The 8,101-nt window shown below is 40.0% G+C and overlaps 1 long non-coding RNA gene across 1 annotated transcript; it reads left to right on the top strand.

Moving 5' to 3' along the window:
• Positions 1 to 3,500: 3,500 nt before the first annotated feature.
• On the top strand, positions 3,501 to 6,167 carry LOC131022549 (uncharacterized). The gene is made up of 3 exons (XR_009101332.1): positions 3,501 to 3,869; positions 5,257 to 5,317; positions 5,918 to 6,167. It is a non-coding gene; the product is annotated as an uncharacterized LOC131022549 (long non-coding RNA).
• Positions 6,168 to 8,101: the final 1,934 nt, after the last annotated feature.

The following is an 8,101-nucleotide window of genomic DNA, read 5'->3' on the forward strand; positions in this document are numbered from 1 at the left end:
CTTGGCCACGAACTTCATTAGCAACTCCTCAAGATTCGGCTTCTTCTCTTCATTTATTACTCCATTGGTGACCGAGAAGCCTGGTGGAGGTTGTATTGCATTATTGGGATTCCCATATGACAGATTCGGGTGTGAGCGACCTCCCTGCTGATATTGTTGTCCTCTATTGTAGCCGCTCTGCTGTCCACGCTGGAAATTCCCGAAGTTCCTCCCATGAATGAAGTTGGCGTCTTCTATGCTTGTCGGATCCTCCACAGCTGGTTCAGGTTTTCCCATAGACATTGCTGAAATTTGTGAACTCAGCTCTGCCAGCTGAGTCGAGATCATCGACAGGGGATCTGAGCTAGATGCTGCAGCAACTTTCTTCAGCTGCACCCTCTCGGACGGCCATTGGTAGCTGGTAGCTGCCATACTTTCTATGATCTCCATCGCGTCCGCGCTTCCCTTCTTGAGTATGGAGCCTCCAGCTGCTGTGTCCATGAACATCCTCGTGCGCTCTCCGCAAGCATTGTAGAACATGACGACTAGAGTCCCTTCATCAAAGCCGTGGGACGGGCACTTCCTCAATTTCTCTTGATATCGTTCCCATGTTTCTGCTAGTGATTCACCTTCGAATTGCTGAAACTGAACGATGTCCATCTTCAGCTTCAAAGTGAGACCAGGAGGGTGAAACTTTCGCAGAAACAGGTGTGCCAACTCTTCCCATGCTGGATTGGCACCCAATTGCAGAGTGTGGTACCATGACTTAGCCTTGTCCCGCAATGAAAAGGGAAATAGACGAAGGCGAATGATGTCATCTGCTACGCCGTTCATCTTTATGGTACTGCATAACTCCAGAAACTGTCTCAAATGCACATTCGGATCCTCTATGGCACTACCTCCATATTGGTTCTGTTGTACCATGGTAATCAGCCCAGTCCTTAGCTCGAAATTATTTGCATTGACTCTGGGCGGCTCTTGGTACTGGTACAGTGGAGTAAATGCCTCATCAATAGGCGGCTGTTTCTGCTCAGCAGCATTTTTCTGAGCATCCAACACCGCCTGCAACTGCTCTCTCAAAGTACGGACATCTTCCGCAGTAGCCATGTGATCCAACTTGGCTTTGGTCGTCTGGCTGTTGTTATGGCGGCACGTAGCTTCAATCTCCGGATCAAAATCTACTAAAGGTAAACTTTTAGATCTTGTAATCATATACCACCTAAACAATCCACCAGTTTCAAGTTAGAACCACAAGAAAGAAGTAAATAACTTAAATAAATAACAGAAATAAAAATCCAGAGTAGTATCAAACAATTAACAGAATAGTACTGATAAAAATCAGTCCCCGGCAACGGCGCCAAAAACTTGTTCGCTATTTTATTTACACGCCGCAAGTGTACGGGTGCAATTGTATATAGTGGCAAACAAGGTCGAATCCACAGAGACTAATGATTATCAATGCCTACTCTTAATTACTTTACTCTATCTGGAAAACCGAATTGTAAAGGTTTGATTTTTGAAAACAAATTTAAATTGAAATAAAGGAATACTGAAAAGAAATCAAGCTGTGAAAATGCGAAGTAACAGAAGAAAGAGAGTTTCCCAAGGCAAAGGTTTCAACAGATTCTCCTAACTAACATGATTGATTCAATTAATGAGATAATTCCTAAGGCAATCTCAAAGTTAATTCATACCCACTCCCGTGGCATACAAATCGTTGATTACATGCAAGGCTACGATCCCTGGATCACACTTCTAACATGTAACTCCTAAAAGTTCCTAGGATTAACGCCCTCACAATTATTAATTCCCTTTAGAATTAGAATAAATGTGTTCTATGTTCTTAGTTCAGGTTATAATTATCATCTCCCGATCTCAAATTAAAACCTATGATAATGCTAAATTGGTGATCAAGCAATAAAGCAAACAATTATAACAAGAACATAGAAAGGAATATAAATCTCAATTAATTAAATCAACAGTCAGAAATTCGAATCATGTTTACTCCCTAAACCCTGGGAAAAAGGGATTTAGCCACACATAGACATATGACTAACAATCACAATCTCAATAAAACTAATAAACATAAAACTATGAAAAACCGTAGAGAAGTCGAGATTCTTCAGTCTTGCTCTTGCTCCGTGTCTCACAGCTCTCAGGAAAAGTCAGAATATGATAAAAGATCTCTGGGATAAGCTAAAAGATGGTATTTATATGCCCTAGGTCGTCTAGCTCGAAAATACTCCAAAAATCGCGTTTTAGGTGAAAAAGCGGAAAAGTTGGGCTGACTCGGCGCCTCGCGCGGGCTGGTCGCGCGGCCGCATGGCTGGGCCGCGCGAGCTCGCGCGGCCACCTCGCGCGGCCGCGCCCCCCGGACCGCGTGATCTTCCCAGACTTCCTGTCTTCCTCGCGCGGCCGCATGGCTGGGCCGCGCGAGCTCGCGCGGTCTCCTCGCGCGGCCGCGCGCCTGGCCCGCGCGGTCTTCCAGCGGGTTCTGCATCCTCGCGCGGCCGTGGCATGCGGCCGCATGCCCGGACCGCGCGACTTCCCGGCGCCCGTCCTCGCGCACGGCCGCGTGTCCTCCGACACACGGACTTCCCAGCCCCCGTTCTTGCTCATCCGATGCCCGATTCTTGCCCCGTTCATGCCTATGGACTCGTCACTTCGCGTATTCCACTACGCTTCATCCAAAACTCCACAAAATGGGTCCAAAACCTGTAAAAACAACACGAGCACGGACGAGTAGTCTATTCCACACAAATTTAACAATTCAAACCAAAGACTCTCAAGAACTCAATGAAAACGCCCAAAAAACTATGAATAAACGCGACAAAGGAGATGAAAAATGCAACTAGAACATCCACTAAGGAGAGATGATCCTTAGCCCAGACTTGAACTATGAAGAAAAACCCTAAGCTTTTTTTTAGTAGAGATATGCAAATTTCGGGACGAAATTTTTGCTAAGAGGGGTAGGATGTAGTGACCCGCTCTTTTATCAGTATTTTAATTACAATATTGTGTGTTAAATTTTCTATCTGCCAGTAATTGAAGCGTTTTATGTTTTCATCTATGTTTATGAATTTCGTATTTTGGAGACAGAGTCACTACACTAGCAAGTATGCATTTATTTATCTTCGCGTGTTTAAGACCGCGATGAGAATCCTTGAGTCGATGAATTATTATTTTTCCGAGTTATAACCAACTTAGCTAAGTTGGGTTATTTATTATGATGGAGTTTATTTCACATTGTTACTTAAGTCGTGAATTATTTCCGACTTTGAAGCTAATTAAATCTACGGATTTAATTTAAGTATTAGAATGACGAACGGATTGAATCTACGGATTTAATTTAGCATTTATCGATGTTAGCAAGCACGAAACCAGTATTTTAATACTGAGAGTGACCGACACTGAAGGATTTTATTTAGATCTTCTCTTAGATCACTTCACCACTCACGCCACCCAATCCCAACGCTTGCCAACGCTACAAGTAAAGAAAAGAAGAAAAATTCAAAAGGGGACAAGAACCATCATGACTTGGCATTGGAACTACCAAATTGCATGCCACAAGTTACCTTCCATTGGTGGCAGCCACCCCCACCCTATCCTACCCCAAATTTTCGTGCATAGCCTCCCCAAAAGCAAGAGTGGCTGCAAACTTCTCCCATTCCATTCATTTTCACTCCAAGAAAGTGCTAAGGCAAGAAAGTGCTCTCACTCTCTTCTCCCCTCTCCATTTTCGTCCCTCCACATCTCCCCCACTCCCAAGACTCTTCTCCCACCATTATCACACTCCATAGAAGCCCTTGAAGCCCCAAGAGGAGTATCAAAGCAAGGGAGAGCATGGGAAAACTAGGGCGTAAAGTTAGAGTGAAGGTTGTGCTTCGAGGGTGAGTTTTCTTTTGTCTTCTCAACTGAAAATACTTTAAGACCACGGATTTTTACACATATGTGTGCTATATTGTGTGAGGATATGTTTTATGGTCTTGGATGTTTATTTTGGTAGAGTTTATTGGGTGAACAATCGTGCATGAGGTAAAGCTGCGAATCTGCCATAAGCACACTGCTCCGGCAGTATTTTGCAAGGCGATTTCAGTCGTCCAAACGGTGCCCAAAAATTCCCAAATTAATTATGTATCATATTTTATATGTTTTCTACACTATGGTATATTTTCAGAATTTTTAGAGCTCTTATAATTTATTTATGAATTGTTAAACATCACTGCCCGTCTGGAATGCATTTCTGGTAAACAATCTTTGGGAGGCCATAAGTCACGTTTCAATCGGTAAAACCCTTTGAAACATTAATATGATACTCTATACTCCCTTATCTTTCGTTTGAAACTGGCCTCACTATTTTTGGATGAGGGAAATGCCCGGTATAATTCTTTGAAGTCTAGTTCTTATTCTGTGTATCCTCCAGTAGGTTTTACAAACCTACGACTTTGAGGTGGCAAAGGCCAACCTAAATCTTTGATTCTCAAGCCCATTTTTATATTGAATATCCATTGACATGTTGGGAACTTATTTGTTCATTTGTAGAATTTTTGGTAAAGCCTAAAGTGGTTTTTCTGAATTAAACTTTGAATCTGCCGAACTTGAACTCTTTTTGTGCACTGAACTTTGGATGTTAATATCTCCTAAACCATGAATCTTCTTGGGGTAAATTCAACTGGAGAGTGTCACACTCTCTCCCTAGTTTTCAGATTGACCCTTGGAGTTCCCAGTGGCCTTTTGTAATGGGAGATATGAATTTTTAAATAAGGCCCATTGACTTGGTTCTAATCTGGAAATCTAAAATTTCCAGATTTTTGCTTGTTAAGTACCCATCTTTGAGTGGGCATATCTTGCTCGTTTGAACCCTGTTTCATTCGATTCAAATTGGAGAATGATCATTGAAATGTCTAGTTTCCAGAATGTCCTTTGGAGCCTCATTTAGAGATCCGAGGCAGAATTGGTGTCTGTTGCAAAACAGCCCCTTAAGAGCTCAAGTTGTTGAATTATTTTCTAAGTTTGAAAGTTGGTTTTAAAGGATGTTTCATGAAATATTATGTATATGTGCATGACGAGTTTGGGATATGTTTTGTGCAAAGTTTTCATGAAAATGAGTGAGTTAACCTAGATAAGGCATCAAGATAAGCTAACGTATGTAAAATGCATAATCCCTAGTTCGATTTTGCGTTGTAAGTCCGGGAATAGGTTGACCTAGAGATCCCAAGTAGACAACGGTTTTTGTTATCCATGATATGTGCTAAGAGTTGAGAACTCGTCTTGTAGGAATTGGTTCACAGGACGGTACCACCGCTTAAGATCACCTCTCTTCCACACTAAGGATCAGGTAGGCATTACTTTCACTATACGTATATAGAGATCCCCTGCGTGGCGTAGGCCTCTTATACAGATAAATGCATGAGATGAATTAACTGTTAATTTCAGTTTTATATGTCTATCAAACGAGTTTAATGCTACCTTTGAACAAGTTATTTCGTTACAAAATCTTTGAATTAAAGTTATTCCAAGTATTGTCTTGCCATAAAATGTTTCAGTTTTAGTATGATATCTATCTGCTTTGGCTTTGCCAATGATGTAATCGAATTCGGGTCTTGAGCAGTTGATAGCTATCCTGCCTTGACTAGTGTACACCAATGACCGTGAGTCATCTAGCGGGTTGGCCGGTCAAGTGTTCGTGAGAGGTGGCCACCTCTCCGGCACACAGTTCCAGATATGATAGAATACAAGAGAACTTAGTCTGCAGACGAACTTTAAGAACCACAAATGAATTTAGTAAGCTTGGGCCTATTTAGCTAAAACTCCCTTGCTGTACTGTTTATAATGGCATGACAATTTACAGTTTTATGATGCATGTATTTTATATTTAGGCATACGTGCCCACTGAGTACTCTCGTACTCAGCCCTGCATATATTTCTAAATGTGCAGGTTGAGCAGTGGCTGATGGAGATGAAGTGAAGAGCGGAGCTTTTGTCATAAGTTAAATGAATGAACTCTTGGATACATGTCTTCATACATGTAATCAGATTATGTTATTCCGCTGCGTACTCTTAGGTTTTATGTTCTTTCAGTTAAGCCAGTTTTATCTGAACCTACAAGTCTGTTCGAGTCTTGTGACTAAACATCAGGTGTATTATAAGTTTTCCCTTCTTTAAACAAATTTTAGTTCGATCCTCTATTATTTGTTCACCCCTTTTTTTGTCGCCGTCGATAACTGTGTCCTTAGTTACGTTTTCCTGGCTTATTTATCCTTAATTAAGTCCGGTCGTGACAGAAACTCCCTTTCTATCGCCGTCGATAACTGTGTCCTTCGTCGCGGCTTCCCGGCTTAGTTATCCTCAATTAAGTCGAGCCCGCTCCGTAACAGCTCGTGAACTATTCGGAGCTCGGCTCGAAAAAAGTTCGTTCAAGTTCGTTTAGAGAAGCTCGATAAATAAACAAACCAAACTTGAGCTTAGTAGTATTCGGCTCGTTAGCTCGTGAACATGTTCGTCAAGTGATTTAGCTTGAAAAATATAAATTATTAGTAGATACAACTTTTATTTATCCACTAAAATTAATAATAATTGTATTAAATCTCTAATTAATTTTATTTGTTATAAGAAAATAATTAATATATTTATTATTTTGAATAAAATAATTTAATTTTAAAATAAAATAATCAATATTTTGAATATAAATATAAATTTAGAAAGTTCGTATAGATTCGATTAGACTCATGAGCCGCTCGTGAGCCTCAAAGCATTCGGTACGTAAAGTTCGAGATTCGATTCGATACTAAACAAACCAAACTTGAGCACACCACTATTCGGTTCGACTCGGTTCGATTACACCCCTAATTATCGGGGCATAGATAAGGCGACGAATTTAGGGTTTTGAAGAGACGAAATGGCAAAGGTGAAGAATGGGACTAGAGGTTCGTAACAGTGGGTTTTTGTTTCCTATATTCGTTGAACCATTGCTTGAATATGGCAAAACAAACCGATCTTCAATCTCTCGCGCTCTCTCTCTTAAATTGTTTGAATTGTTGTGAAGAATCGGTCCTTTACACGATTTTTCGGTGGTTGAAAGTTATAGAATGTTCTCCTTGTCTTTATGTGTGTGGTCCAAAATTGGGTTGGTCTTTTGAATTTTTTTGGTACAATCTTCGATTTTTTCCAGAATTCAATTTTTTAGGGGGGTTTCTGTGCGTTGGTGGTGGGTGTCGTTTTCCACCAAATAATTCCTGCAGAATTATCAAAAACTAATTAGTATAATGACAAGCAGGATCGATCCCACAGAGAGTAGGTAAATCATTCAATTCCCTATAATCTATATTTTTTATGATGCCACCACGCCTTAATTTTGAGAAAATATTAATTAACTAAGAAAGCAAATTAAATCAAATAAAATAACTCTTGAAATAAATAAATAAAAAGGTAACTCGGCTCGAATAAATCCACACTAATTCAAAGCTCTGATCATCGACGCAAGGATTAATTAATTCCTATCAACCAACCAGTTATAGGATACCGTGAAACGCAACGGACGTACCCCAATTCCTACTTCCTGTATCGATAAAAAGCTGGAGACGCCAGACCTGCTTATTCCCTTATTAAAATATAACCTAGCTGGATACGTCAGTCATAGATTTAATATTCTAATAGCATTAAGAGGAAGTAACCCATTTTAGATCAATTATCCTAGATAGGCTAGTAATAATTAATCCACCAATTTATTCCTACTACGAACATGGTAGCTTTATCACTAATCAGCCCTATTCCAACAATTACGGATTGGAGGTACTAATTGACTGTAATCCAATTTAATCTAAGTTGATCAGGCTTAAATAAAATCAGAATTATCTTTAAACCCTAGGAATTAATCGGAATCAATAGGAACCAATTTTATGCTTAATTAGGTCTCTCAGATTATTAAATTAGTGCTTCATTATTCTCGCCGAATTAAAGTATTAGCTACTCATAATTAAAACTAGAACAATCGAATAAATAAAAGCAAACATAGAACAATAAAATAAATTACAAGAAAATAAAAGTCACCACTTGAGTTAAAACAAATAAAAACTCGTCTGCCTTGCTTCACAAAAAGTGGCCACCAATTCTTCAATAATCA

Source organism: Salvia miltiorrhiza, chromosome 4 (assembly GCF_028751815.1).
Source record: "Salvia miltiorrhiza cultivar Shanhuang (shh) chromosome 4, IMPLAD_Smil_shh, whole genome shotgun sequence".
Taxonomy (NCBI): Eukaryota; Viridiplantae; Streptophyta; class Magnoliopsida; order Lamiales; family Lamiaceae; genus Salvia; species Salvia miltiorrhiza.